Below are 15618 nucleotides of genomic sequence, written 5' to 3' on the forward strand. Positions count from 1 at the left end.
AAGGTTCTTCACTCAAACTTGTGACTAGTATCAGTGTCTTTTGTTCACTCTCCACCTCTGTTTTACCTTGATGCAAAAAATGGACTGGAATTTCCGGTTGCCTTTGTGTTTGTTTTATGGTAAGTTCAAATGTATGTGTAATTAAATATGTAGCATAAGCTATACTGAAATTACCTAATGCCATAAAGATAGTAATCAGAAAAAAAACTATTTTCTTCACTTGTATACTTGCTGTAAGCTGAACAGATTGCAGATTCTGTTATATCTGTTAGACCTTGCTTTATAAAGTAAACATGGACTGAAACAACTTACAGATTTACTTGATTATCCATACAGTACATCATTTAGATAAATCACATTAAAATGTGAGTATCAAACATGATCATCAGGCTTTTAGTAATGTTTATTTGTGCATTTCTCAGTAATCATTGTATTGCAATGCATTATGTTTTTTTTTTTTTTTAACTACAGAGCGTTGATTAAAAAAAAGCATTTAAATATAATCTTACTAAGACAGTTTATTTATGGATATCCTGTTTCACAGATAAGACTTATAGGCGATAAGACGCCTATAGTCTCAGACTAAAATGCATGCCCTAGTCATCGATTTACATTATAAGTATAATTTAATCTTACATACTGGCCCCAAAAAATTCAATATCTGCTACAAATTGTTATTGAGGAAGGTACTTAGTTTCATAATTCATTTAAAGACTTATCATTTTCCTTTCTTTTACTTAGTATGCCATTCAATAATGGCTTTCAACATTGATCCTGTGTCCTGGAAAACTTTCACAAACAAGGCAAACAATGGCTTTGGCTATAAAGTGATACAGGAAGGTGCAAGGTGAGCTCACTCAATACCACAGATCACTAAAAACAAACATTAAAAGCTTCACAATATTTGAAACCAAGACTGATGTGGATATTAAAGCCACTAATCAAAAGCTGTAATGTGTGTAATAAATTAATGAATTACTCAAGTAAAACCACTTAAAATGACAAACTCTGATAAGATATAACAAGACATTCATTTAATCTTTTAAGATAAACTTTCTACGTCTGAGTTGTGCAATTTTGTTTCTGTTTTTCGGTTTTAGTCAGAAGGCACTACAAGACAAATACATTTCTTACAGCTAGCTACTGTTGTCACTGTAATATAGGTCAAGCTAGACATTTTTTTTTTTTTTGTCCATTACTAAATTAAAATAGAATAGAGACACTGGAGACTGTTCTGGTTCAGTTAAAAAATAATATAAGAAAACCACATTTGTCAGTATAGTTTAAAAAAAAAAATTCTGTGATTTTCAGTAATTTAAAATATTTTGCAACACTAACCAAAACCATGCTGATGTCCATACGTTTTTGTCTTTAATTTTTGCCAGGTATACCCAGTCATAAATGCCACAGATTCCTTTAAAAAAATCTATTGTTCTTTCTGTCTTCTTCCATAGTCTGCTTGTGAGTGATCCTTTAATACAACACAGTCAAACTCAAAGAGGACAAATATACGACTGTTCTGTCACCAAAGGAAACTGCAGGCCAAAGACCATTACTGGTAATTCGTTTTTTTTTTTTTTTTGCATGATGCTTTCAAGTATGTAAAATAGGATAACAATTGTATTATTTGTGATTACAAAGTCCCGGATGAGGCTGTCAACATGTCACTTGGACTTTCAATGTCTCTAGATTCTCAGTCTTCAAGTGTAGTGGTAAGTGTTATACAACCCCAATTCCTGAAATGTTTGGACATTTTATAAAATGCAATAACATCAAATTTTGTGATTTGTTAATTCTCTTTAACCTTTATTTAATTTACAAAGGTACCAAGAAAAGATTTCCAATATTTAACTGACCAACTTAGATGTTTGTGTGTGTTTGTAAATAATTACAGCATTTTTTTCTTTTGATTTAGTCAAGTTTTTTTTGCATCAAAAACAATATGATTTTCAGCCATTGAGATCTGACAGCAACAGTGCATTTTTCCGCTTGGGCAAGCACTTTACTGACAGCTTACCTTTGGAATGAAATCAGCCACATGCCAGCAAACCAATGACGCTACAATCCTGTCAAGTCATAGCAATAGAGCTGAGGCGAGAAAGCTGCGGAGAATCTGCTTGCCTGGAAGCAACCGCAACTGGTAGATTTTAAGAAAATTACTGCCATTTGGCAAATAAATAATTTTACGTAATTATTCCTAGCTCTTTAAGCTTTAAGTTACATCTCAAATAGTCTCGCGTAGCCAGACCTTCAGACTAACGGCTGAAGGTCTGGAATTCATGGCCTCTTTCATTGGCCAAGTCCCGCCCATAAGACCGTTTGATCGACATGTCAAACAACCAATCACAGTTCGTTTCATTCAACGTTACGTTTCTGTGCGTGGAAACGCCCCCACAACAACAGACTGGCATGCAACAAGTCAGTCATTGAAATAACCAGCATTGAAAGATAACGAAGAAGAGGGAGAACAAGCAGTAAGTCAGTAATTTGTTCGCCAACGTCACATATGTGTATAACAACAACGGCGTCTGCATAAGCACCTTTTAGCAAAACGCCGAGTAAACGAAAATAAACGCGACACTCGCGTCTCCCGGAAATCCGGTCAAATTCAACTAATCAGATGACGACTTCGACATTCCTGAAGTGTTTCCAGTTAAGTGTACCATATGCATCAGACTTTTTTTTTTTTTTTTTTTTTTTATTAATGCTTGAACAACATATACAAATACAAATGTGCCAAGGGTGTATACAAAAAAAAAAAAAAAAAAAAAGTACTAACATGTATTATGAACATAAATACATAAACTACACTGTAAAAAATAAATAAATAAATACATAAAAACAAATAAATAAAAAATTACAATAAATGACAGGCCTTGCTAAATCATAATAACTTAAAAGAATCAAACAAACACAGAGTTTTAATAGCTTTTTTGTTTGTACTCTCCTTAATAGTACTTTTATAAATATCTAATTCTTTAAGTACCACAGAAAAAAGAGGTTTCTGATTACTAAATTTACAGCGATGAATATGAAACTTAACAAGTATGATCAAAAGATTAATAATGAAAGCCTCGTTATCTAGCTTCTTGTCATACTTCAAAAAAAAAAAAAAAATATTACATGTTCATATAATAAGAAGTAGTTGGCACACACAGCCTGACAAATCCTGACGACTTCAAGACGGATGTTTTCATCAGCCACCTCTGGAATACCTATCAACTTCAGGTTGCGCCGTCTCATGTAGGTTTCTAGATCATCCATTCTTCTTTGCATCTGGCTAATCGGTTGTTCAACTTGATCCACGCGTCGCTCTAAGCACACCACCTTTGCTGCCACAGATTTCAGCTCAGACGTCACAGCATCCACTTTTCCATTCAAATCCGAAATCTTTTGCTCAATAGTGTCCGAGCGGCAGTTAATCAGCTGCTTTATGCAGTCTAGCTGAGAAGAGACATCAACACTTTCGTCACTTGCCTTTTTCTTAGCAGCTGGTGACTTACATGGAGTAACAGGCAAAGCTGGAAACTCCTCTTCGGCCAGGGAAATGGATCTTCCTCACTCATAGAAGCGACATAATCATGCCCACTGCTAGCAAGTGAGCATATGCTATCGCTAGTACTTTTAGCTTTTTCTAACTGAGCCGAAAGCCTTCTCTTACGAACCATGGTGAAGCAAAAATAGTTCTGAATAATACACCAGATCGTAATAACTCAATGTAGAACCGAAATAACTACACACAGCTTATTAGCAACGTCTATAAAGAAACTTGGTGCAAGCGTTCAAAAATGCGACCGTTCAGGCTGCCATCTTGGTTCGCCCGTCACCATATGCATCAGACGTTTAGCCAACGTTCGTGGGCGTGACGTCTGAGGCTGAGACTACATCTCAAATGACAATGGATCAACTTATAATCATGTTTATATTATTTTATCCCCTGAACTTATTCTCTTAAATTCTCTTAAAGCGGAGCATTCACAGCTTGTATGGATGGAATGCCACTAATATATATATATATATATATATATATATATATATATATATATATATATATATATATGTATATTGGGGGTATTTTGCTTGCAAAAAATGCATGATTAATTCCCAAAATGATTAAATATTGTAATTAAAAGGAAAGCTGATGTGACACAGTGGCAAACATTCCTCTGTCCAAACTTTTTTGGAGTGTGTTGCAGCTATCAAAATCTAAATTTGTTCGTATTTACAAAAAATCATTGAAAATCATTGGAAATATTTTCTTTGTACTTTAATTGAATTAAATACTTCAGTTAGATAAAGATTAAATAGAATGAACAAATCACATATTCTTGATTTTTTATGATATCTTTCAGAACAACCCAACTTTTGGATTTATGGTTATATGTTAAATAATCCCTGTAAATTCGCGAACATAAAATATTAGTGCTGTTTTTATAAATTGCTTAGAAAAATTCTTTTATGACAGCCTGAAAAAAAATGATAACATTTGTACTGCAAAAACATGAAAGAAAAATACTAGATTCTGTGCATGTACTAATGTAAAAAAGTAAGGACAGCAACATGATTTGAGTCATAAAGATGGACAAAAAAATGTTGCAACTCCAATTTTACACTTGTATTTGTCATGTTGAAAATAACATCTCAATTTTTCTCAGGTTTGTGGTCCAACCATACCCAAGAACTGTGACGTAACCACTTACAACGGCATGTGCTTTAAAATCAGTTCAGAAAATGTTGTGAGCAAACCTTTGCCAAGGACTCTGAGAGGTATTTGTATGGGGTTGTGACAAATCAGTCTTCAAACTGTATATGACTAGATTATCACTGCCGAGCTTCAGATTGATGAAAACATGATGCAATTCTTTTTTTTTTCTCCAACCTCAGAATGCCCAACATCCCAAATTGATATTGCTTTTTTATTGGATGGATCTGGAAGTGTACATGATGTGGATTTTAATAAGATGAAGGCTTTTGTTATAGAAATGATCAAAAGTTTTATAGACCATGACACACAGGTAGGATGATCAATGCATTTATGTTCTAGATTATATATGATTTTTAACACCAATTTTTATAGCATCAGGAACTACATATATCTATCTATCTTACAGTTTGCCATTGCACAGTTTTCTACAAATTGTGAAATTCATAACAATTTTCAACAAGTCAAAAACGCCAAGGCGTGGGAAGATGCAGTGACTCAGATACGTCAACAGAAAGGATGGACTAACACTGCAACAGCTATAAAACATCTTGTGTAAGACATGATTGCTGATATTTCATTAAAATTATATTTAACCATAAGATACTTCTGATAGAAAACCGAATGGGATGAGCACAAAGAAAAAAAAGGAAAACTAAGACAATTAAGAATATAAACTTAATAAGAAATGTATCGTATACAGTTGCATCATTAAACTATTTATTATTTAAATATTCTGTACTATTTCCTAACAGGAAAGAGCTATTTGTAAGTAAAGGAGGTGCAAGACCATCAGCCAGCAAAATTCTGGTTGTTATCACAGATGGTAAATCAACTGATAAGTTCTTGACTGAAGCTGTTCAACAAGCTCAAGCCAAAGATATAACGCGATATGCGATTGGGGTAAGATCATTATGTAGCCCTTCCTTATGTTTGTCTTGGAAAAGATTTTAATTTGCTGTGTGAAAGATTTTGTTTGCTGTGTAAATTAAATGTATACATAAAATAGAAATTCCGTCATCATTTACCATCCATATCATTACAAACCTGTACGACTCACTTTCTTCTTAAGAATTATTTATTTATTTATTTATTTATTTATTTATTTATTTATTTATTTATTTATTTATTTATTTATTTATGTTTTGGTCCATAAAATAAAAGTATTTGAAAGTTGTTTTAGACCCAACTGTCCTTCATTTTATAGACAAAAATATATGAAACATTTTAAATATAATTTATTTTGTGATCAGAAAGGGAAATAAAAAGAGTACATATTTGGAATGACATGAGGTTGAATAAATGATGCCAGACGTTGTAAACACATATTTATAGAGCGTTATCCCCACTTTGAATTTTTCTTAGGTTGGCAATGCTTTTAATGTTGACAAAGCAAGAAGGGAGCTGGCGATTATTGCATCTTTACCCCCCAATAAGCATGTGTTCAAAGTAACTGAATTTGATGCGCTGAACAGTATTCGTGAACAACTCAAAGAGAACATTATTGCCATTGAAGGTATGTTTGCAGAGGAAACAGGGCTGATGTATACTACTACTACTACTAATAATAATAATAATCAGCTACTAGTTAACTGCATTGTTGCTTATTTTATTTGCTAGGAACCCAGACCACTGGCGATTCATCTCGGATGGAGTTTGCACAAGATGGGTTTAGTGCAGCTTTAACATCAAATGTAAATACACTACATTACACCAAACTTAAACAAGACAGTATTAAAATAAGAAATACATAAGTGGGTATAGAAAATAATCCCTTAAAATAATCACATGTTGTTGCTTTGAAATGATGATGGCCTGACATTAAAACGAACAGTTTTTTTTTTTTTTTTTTTTTTGTCTAGCTGTATTTACTCAGTGCAACTGAGTTTTAAAAAGATCACCTCCTAAAATGATTTGTAAACTCAAACAGGTGTTAGCTTTTACTGGAGCATTTCAGTTCTTTGTAGTACAACTGAAGCAAACAATCAACTGGGTGGCAAAGCACTGCTAAAAGATCTTCGGGATAAAGTTATATGGAAAGGCTCAAGTCAGGAGATGGATACAAAAAAAATTCAAAGGCTTCATCAATATCTAGAAGTCACAGTGAAGTCTATTATTAAGAAGTGGAAGGTATTTGGTACAACACAGACCCTCCCTGGATCAGGATGTCACTCCAAATTGGATGAAATAGCCAGTAGGAAACTAGTCAGAGAGGCTACCAAGAGGCCTGTGACAATATTCTCCACAAATGGAAAAAGCCTAAAATGCACCTTAATGATTCTGAGGCCACTTGTTATGATCAGATGAGACTAAAATTTAATTATCTGGCCTCAACACCAAATAAAATGTCTGGTGGAAATCTAATACAGTTTATCCAAATAACACCATTCCTACAGTAAATCATGGAGGTGGTAATATCCTGTTATGGGGTGTTTCTCTGAAGCAGGAACTGGAGCTCTTGTCAGGATAGACAAGAGTAAAAATACTGTCTTGAAAAAAAATCTGCTGCCCTCTACCAGAAAGTTGTCAATGGGAAGAAGGCAGTGATTCAGAGCACACAGTGACCACACAGTGGTTGAATGAGAAAAAGGTGAATGTCATTACATTGCCTAGTCAGAACCCAGACTTAAACCCTTTGGAAATCTGTGGAATGACTTGAAGACTGCAATTCACAAACCATCAAATTTAAAATTGTGCAGTTCTGCAAAGAAGAGTGGGCAAATATTGCAAAGTCTAGATGTGAAAAGTTAGTAGAGATGTATCCCAACAGACTAAAGTCTGTAATTAAAGCAAAAGTTGGTTCACATAAAAATACTGACAGAAGGGGGTGATACTTTTTCCAACGCAGTGATTCTAAATTTATTTTGTATTTTTATTTTTATGTTGGCATTTTATTTTTTACTTTGATGTTATATGTTGCACTTAAAATGTGTCTATCTTCATCTCAGGCTGCAAAGCAACAATATGTGATTAATTTTAAGGGGGTAATAATTTTCTAAACCCACAGTAGAATAAATAAATATATTTAATATAAATAATTTTACAAATGGAAAATTTGAGAAAAAAATGCTGTGGGATTTATAATTTCACTTTTTTTTTTTACATAGAATTTTCACTTTGCTAGTCAGAAATAAACACAAAGAAACATAAGGAGCACACTGAATTAATGTATTTTCTTGTAAAACAATCTTTATTTTATTTATAACTTTTTAAACTATATGAACTTTTTTTTTTTTACAGTGTATTACTTAAATTGGGAGCTGTTGAATTGATCTTTTACTGTTGTTTAATTCAAGCATTTGCATGTTATGCTTTTCTCATACTATAAAATAGTAATATGTTTTTTTTTTTTTTTTTTTTACATTGATTTTAAATTTATTGTCAGTATTTTACTTAATTGAACAGTTTAGGTTTATTACTTATTGTGACATAATTTTGGGGTGTTAGTTTGAAAGAGAGTTGGAGAAAGCAAGCATGCTTTCCGTAGATGATAAAACGTATTTTCATGGGAATAATATGAAAAACATTTGTAATTTTTATCTTTGTTTATTACGTTTATTTGTAATTTTATAAACACACTATTAATTGTTAATTAATTGTTAACTGAAACGTATGAAGTAAGATAACCAGGTTTCTATTTAGAATGACCAAGGGATAATATTTCAAGTGTTAAAAGCCCTAACTTGTATGCTTGTAATACAAGCAGTTTATCATTCCTATAATATTATGCACTCAGACAGATATAATAATGACTGCAGTGGGAGCTTTCCAGTGGAAAGGTGGATATCAGATGTACACACAAAATAATCAGTTAAATGTCTTTCAAGCTGGAAGTGAGCATGACAGTTATTTAGGTAAGATCTCTTCTTTGACTGTGTAAATCAAAATAAATCAGTTAGATACATCAAACTATTTTAAAGTCTATTTTATTTACAGGTTATTCCTTGGCAATAGCGACAATGTTCAGAACAAAGTATGCCGTCATGGGAGCACCAAGACACAAGCATAAGGGACAAGTATCTGTTTCAAGAATTGATAGTGTTCCAAGAAAATTACAGGAACTGGACCCCCCTAAGGTTAAAAATCTTGTATTTGTGTAAAATATTAGCACATCACACATACAAGTAAAAGTAAGCTCAAAATGGACTGGGTGGTAAACTATAGCTTCCCTTTTCGTTTTATCAGCCTCAGATTGGCTCATATTTTGGAGCTGAGGTTTGTGTGGTGGATTTGAACAAAGACTCCAGAACAGACCTCCTGTTGGTATCGGCACCGACATTCATGGAGCCTGACCGGGAAGGCAAAGTGTTTGTTTACAACAGCTTGTTCAACAGCAAGGTAAGTGATGGGATTTAATGTTTTAGATCATTTTGAAAATCATTCTGATTTTAGTTTAGATATTTGATTTGCTTGTTTGTTTATTTGTTTATTTCTTTCTCTGGTCTATCTTCATAGTTGTACTTCGATTTTTCGGGTACGGTGCTGGTGGGAATGGCAGGTCAAAGAGGTCGGTTTGGCTCGTCTTTAGCCAGTCCAGCAGATCTGAATGGAGATGGTTACATGGATGTGTTGATTGGAGCTCCGTTAGAAGAAGATGGACAGGGCAGCATCTACATCTTTAACGGAGGAGCATATCAAATAAATCCCACATATTCACAGGTGTGATGGGTGGGAAAAGAGTTAATAAAAAAAAGTGTTTTGTTACTTACTTTTAAAGCCTTAGAGACACAAATCTTATGTTTTCGTGAGAACTATTAGATATTTTAACTTAAATATTTAAAAAAAGCTATTTAAAATTAAGCATGTTCTTAATTTTTTTAACTGATTATAGATTTGATTACATTTATTAAGCTCAACCATTTAGTTAAGCATAAGTTGTTTAAAAAAAAAAATAATTAAAAAAATAATTTCCTTTAATGTGCTAGAAATACATTTCAATAATAACAGAGCAACATTCCAAGTGTTAATTGTCAAAACACACCAACAAAAAATATTGTCTTAAACACTGTTTGTGGCCTATTATAACTGTCTTATAACTGACCCTCCATCCTGAAAACCTCTTTGTCTCATTCTCCCTCTTTCCTTGACTGTATGTGATGACAGAGGATTGCTGGGTCATCTGTGCGACCAGGTTTGCGGTTCTTTGGGATTTCGTTGAGTCAGTTCTCTCTAGACCAGAGTTCAGACAGACTTCCTGATATTGCTGTTGGGTCCATGGGAGCAGTTCTGCTTCTCAGGTGAGTTTTGTTTTATAAAGAACTCTAAATATATAGAAAAATACCGATTCAGTCATGACCATTCATATGTGTTATATGTGAATCATTCAGGTCCAGACCCATCATGCAATTGGAAACCAAAGTAACTTACAACCCCTCCAAGATACCAACTGGTGAAACAGACCAGTCACTGAAAAACACCATGAAAGTGTGCTTCACCATGAGTCCATACAAACACAGGATAACAGGTTTATTCAAAATTAAAAAATATTTTTTGATCTTGTAATGTGTGTAAAGTTTTCAATGTGCAGATAGTTTCTTCTGTGCTAGTTTAAACTGCAGGGACAACTATAAGTCTCTGTGGTGTACCAAAATATTTCCATGATAATCCCAACTCAAAAGCATTGGCTCAACCAATTTGGGGTCAGGACTATCAGACCAACTAATGGCATTAAGGGGGCGTGTTTTCATCTAAGAATAAAAATACTTATGTTGACATAACTAGTGGCATAGACTTAAGCTTTAAACAAGTTTTATTCACTCTGAGAGAGAATGCTTGTAATTAATGTAATTATCAGTCAGCAACAGATTTTTGGGGTCAGTATTTTTTATTTATTTATTTATGTATGTATTTATTTATTTTTGGAAAGAAATTAATAAATTAATTAAATTACATAAAGTGCACTTTAAATTATTTTTACAATATTACTGTTTTTACTGTATTTGTGATCAAATACAATTATAATTGCAAACATGGAACTGTATTTATAAAATAAAGAACAATAAAATATAAAATATATAACAATAAAAAATATGTCTGACTTAAAAAAAATTAACAACGTGAAAACATTTCAAACAAATAAAATGTCATCTGTGTATTACTTTGGCTATTTTGTTTAATATAAGACTGTTTTATGTTTATTTTCTAGGTTTAACAGCAAATATAAATTACACCATAATGCTGGATGCCAAGCGACAGAAATATCGTGCATATTTCTCACTCAAAAACCGAATCCACAACAATGTGATGAACGTTGAACTTAATAAAGAAATTTGCAATAGCCATCCTTTCTTTATAGACGTACGTCAAAAACAATTTTTCATACTGTACTTTTAAATTTCAGAGTCTGTTGTTCTGGCTGTATGAAATAACGGTTATGAATGAGAATAATGTGCATCAATGTGCTTGTATCCCATCAGGGTTTCTCAGAAGATGCTGTGAACCCGTTGTCCAATCAGTTAACGTTCACTTTTGAGGGTCTACCATCTGCTACATTGCAAAACATAAAGCCAATCCTGCTGCCGGGGATAAAGACCACAACAGATCACAGTGTAAGAGAAGGCAAACAAATTTCAAAGCAACATCACATGTATCTTTCTAATGTTAAAGGATAGCTCACCACTATTTATTGTATGTCAACTGTATGAATTTCTTTCTTTTTTTTTTTTTTTTTATACATGAAAGTAGATATTTTGAATGCTTGTCCTTACAATGAAAGTCACTGGGGTTGAGTCTTGTTTTGGACCTTATTAGACTTTCACTGGACAAGATGAAACATTCTTCAAAATAGTTTATTTTAGTTTATACAAAAAACAACAACAACAACAACAACAACAACAAACATTAGTAATGATGACATAATTTTGAGTTTCAGGTGAACTATCCAACTCAAAACACATGGTATTATTAGAATTTACTACACTCTTCTCAGCACACAGTGCTGCGTGAAAGTTTGTAAACCCTTTACAATTTTCTATATTTCTGCATAAATATGACACAAAATCATTCACAAAGTCCTGAAAGTAGACAAACAAATTATACAAAAAATATGTTCTTTGTCATCTATTCATTGAGAAAATTGACCCATTGTTCAAGTATGTGAATCTTTGTTTCAGCATCTGGTGTGACTCCATTTTGCAACAATAACTGCAAATAAAGTTTCTTGTAACTGCTTGTAGGCATTTTAGCCCATTCCTCAGTAAAGAACCACTTCAGCTCTGTGATGTTGGTGGGTTTTTTCCTATGAACTGCTTGCTTTAGGTCCTTCCACAACATTTCAATTGGATTAAGGTCTGCACATTGACTTAGCCATTCCAATACATTAACCTTGTTAACTTTAACCATTCTTTAAATCATAGTCATAAAATGACTTGTGTGCTTGGGGTCGTTGTCTAGCTGCATATTCCATTTTATCTTGAGATTCAGTTCTCAAACAGATGTCCTGACATTTTCCTGTAGAATTTGCAGGTATAATTCAAAATTCATTGTCCCATCATAGCAAGCCATCCTAGCCCAGATACAGCAAAACAGGCCCAAACCATGATACTACCACCACGTTTCTTAGATAGGATAAGGTTCTTATGCTGGAATGCTGTTTTTTCTTTCTCCAAACATAAGGCTACTCATTTAAAACAAAAGTTCTATTTTGGTCTCATCTGTCTACAAAACATTTCTCTATTAGCCCTTTGGCTTGTCCACATCATCTTTAGGAAACTACAGACAGGCAGCAATGTTCTTTTTGGAGAGCAGTGGCTTTCTGTCACGTAGAGAAAGGAGGTCTGGGTCCAAATGCAGGAAGAGGTCTTTTAATATAACAAAACACAAATAAACATAAACCAAAAGGCCAACACGGCACACCAAAACACAAACAAGGCAAGATCAGGAACATAAACTTCAGGAACAAGAATCACGAAAAACAAACCACACAGAAGACAATGCAGCCAGAATGAGTAGTGGGAAATGAGAGTTCTTATAGACCAGATAATTGTGACCAGGTGAGAGGTAAATGATTGCTAATGACAAACAGGAGTGTACAATTTGGGGAAGTGCTGTGGAGGGAAGGGAAAACAGCATCCTCAGGTGGCTGAGGGAAACCCCACAGCCCAGATCATGACACTACCCCCTCCCCACGGAACGGCTCCCAGACGTTCCACAAGTCTGGAGGGTGGAGGAACGGGGGAAGGCAAATCAGGGGGAGGGACGGCGGGCCAGGCCCGTGCAGCGCAGTCACCGCCGCGTCAGGAACAGAGAGCGCGGTTGCCTCCGCGTCCAAAACAGAGAGCGCGGTTGCCTCCGCGTCCAGAACAGAGAGCGCAGTCGCCTCCGCGTCAGGCGCAGAGATAGCGGTCACGGCCGCGTCTGGAACAGCGAGAACGGTCAACGCCGCATCAGGAACAGCGAGAGCGGTCACCGCTGCATCAGGAACAGCGAGAGCGGTCACCGCCGCGTCCGGAACAGAGAGCGCGGTGACCGCCGCGTCAGGAACAGAGAGAGCGGTCACCGCCGCGTCCGGAACAGAGAGCGCGGTCACCGCCGCGTCCGGAACAGAGTGCGCGGTCACCGCCGCGTCCGGAACAGAGAGAGCGGTCACCGCCGCGTCCGGAACAGAGAGAGCGGTCACCGCCGCGTCCGGAACAGAGAGAGCGGTCACCGCCGCGTCCGGAACAGAGAGCGCGGTCACTGCCGCGTCCGGAACAGAGAGAGCGGTCACCGCCGCGTCCGGAACAGAGAGCGCGGTCACCGCAGCGTCCGGAACAGAGAGCGCGGTCACCGCCACGTCCGGAACAGAGAGAGCGGTCACCGCCACGTCCGGAACAGAGAGCGCGGTCACCGACGCGTCAGGAACAGAGAGAGCGGTCACCGCCGCGTCCGGAACAGAGAGAGCGGTCACCGCCGCGTCCGGAACAGAGAGCGCGGTCACCGCCGCGTCCGGAACAGAGAGCGCGGTCACCGCCGCGTCAGGAACAGAGAGCGCGGTCACCGCCGCGTCCGGAACAGAGAGCGCGGTCACCGCCGCGTCCGGAACAGAGAGCGCGGTCACCGCTGCGTCCGGAACAGAGAGCGCGGTCACCGGCGCCGTCTTGGGAACATTAACAGCGGACGCCGCCGCATTAGGAGCAGGAATAGCGATCGCCGCCGCTTCGGGGATCGAGAAAGTGGACGCCGCCACCTTCCCGCGAAACAGCGTCTCTATCCCCGCCGCAAAGCAGGGGCGCATCCGCGCAGCCTCTGCGCTACGGGCATCCATCGCCGCCAGGCAGGCGTAGATGCACTCAAAACGAGCAGCTGACGCCGCCTCGAAGGACATCCCCGCCGTCTCGGGAACAGAACGGGGGGACGCCGCCTCCTTGAGAAAAAAATTCCTCCCCGCTGGACCCATCTTTGCTGGCTGCATTCTGTCACGTAGAGAAAGGAGGTCTGGGTCCAAATGCAGGAAGAGGTCTTTTAATATAACAAAACACAAATAAACATAAACCAAAAGGCCAACACGGCACACCAAAACACAAACAAGGCAAGATCAGGAACATAAACTTCAGGAACAAGAATCACGAAAAACAAACCACACAGAAGACAATGCAGCCAGAATGAGTAGTGGGAAATGAGAGTTCTTATAGACCAGATAATTGTGACCAGGTGAGAGGTAAATGATTGGTAATGACAAACAGGAGTGTACAATTTGGGGAAGTGCTGTGGAGGGAAGGGAAAACAGCGTCCTCAGGTGGCTGAGGGAAACCCCACAGCCCAGATCATGACACTTTCTCCTTTCAACTAACTTTATTTAAAAAAAACATAAATAAACTTTCAAGCAGCACTGTATGTCTGAACATATTAACTACTATACCTCTAGTGTAATATGTGTGTCACGGATTGGTCAGGTTCTACACCCACAATCACGCCAAGATCACTGTCACCTGAATACTAATTCACGCGCACCTGCACTCAATCACCGAAGCACTATAAGAACCCTCTCCACACACCGCTCAGTGTCCAGGCTCGTTCTCGCGAAGCGGACTGCTAGTGTCTCTCACTACGAGTATCACTATCTGAAAACTTACCTGATTATACTTACCTGAACTCTGTCTTGTTCCAGTCCTCCCAGTTCCTGTCCTCAGCGGTGTGTGGCCGTAAAGCTGACTTCCAAGTCAGCGGTGGATTCGTGGATTCACAGACTCTCCAAAGTTCCTCCGACGATCGTTCTTGGAGCCTTCCTGTCTCGCCATCTGCAAAGAAAAGGATCAGTCATCGTCATCACTCTTTCACACGGCTCAAGTCTTTCTAATTCAGTTATACTCACCATATCTGGATCTCGTCTGATCTCCGGCACTGCTGCTTAACAATAAATATTACCTGCATTAATCCTTACCTTGTTGTCCTGTCTGCTTCATAACAGGAAGCCCGGACCAATTACAGTAAGCAGCATGAGTGCTCAGGATCCGTTCCAGGAATTGGTGGACTCTCTGAGAAAGATCTTACTGTCCACGCCATCTATCACGCCTTCCGCACCACCGGCACCCACTCCATCATGCACTTCTTCGGAACCTCTACCATCCAGTCCCATGGCCCGAACAGCGCCCTACGCAGGCGGGGCGGAGGAGTGCAATGAATTTCTGCTGCAATGTTCTCTAGTCTTTTCTATGCAACCTGCGCTCTATCCCACAGATCAGTCTAAAATAGCGTTTATCACCTCTCTTCTCACAGGACCAGCCTTGAAGTGGGCCGATTCGATTTGGCAGCAAAGCGGCTCGTTCCATCCAGGCGTTCATCTCCCACTTCAAAGAAGTTTTTGGCCGTACGGATGGGGAAATATCAGCGGGTGAGCAGCTCTATCACTTGTCACAAGGATCGATGTCAACTCACGAGTATGCTTTGCGTTTCCATACTCTAGCCGCCGCCAGTGGATGGAACGAGCGGTCATTGCT

General features: G+C 37.7%; 1 pseudogene; it reads left to right on the plus strand.

Annotated features, from left to right (window-relative positions):
- The first annotated feature begins 755 nt into the window (after positions 1-755).
- The window catches only part of LOC141316574 (integrin alpha-M-like), a 29265-nt pseudogene continuing 14402 nt past the window's right edge, over positions 756-15618 (plus strand).

This window comes from Garra rufa, unplaced genomic scaffold, assembly GCF_049309525.1.
Source record: "Garra rufa unplaced genomic scaffold, GarRuf1.0 hap1_unplaced_108, whole genome shotgun sequence".
NCBI lineage: Eukaryota > Metazoa > Chordata > Actinopteri > Cypriniformes > Cyprinidae > Garra > Garra rufa.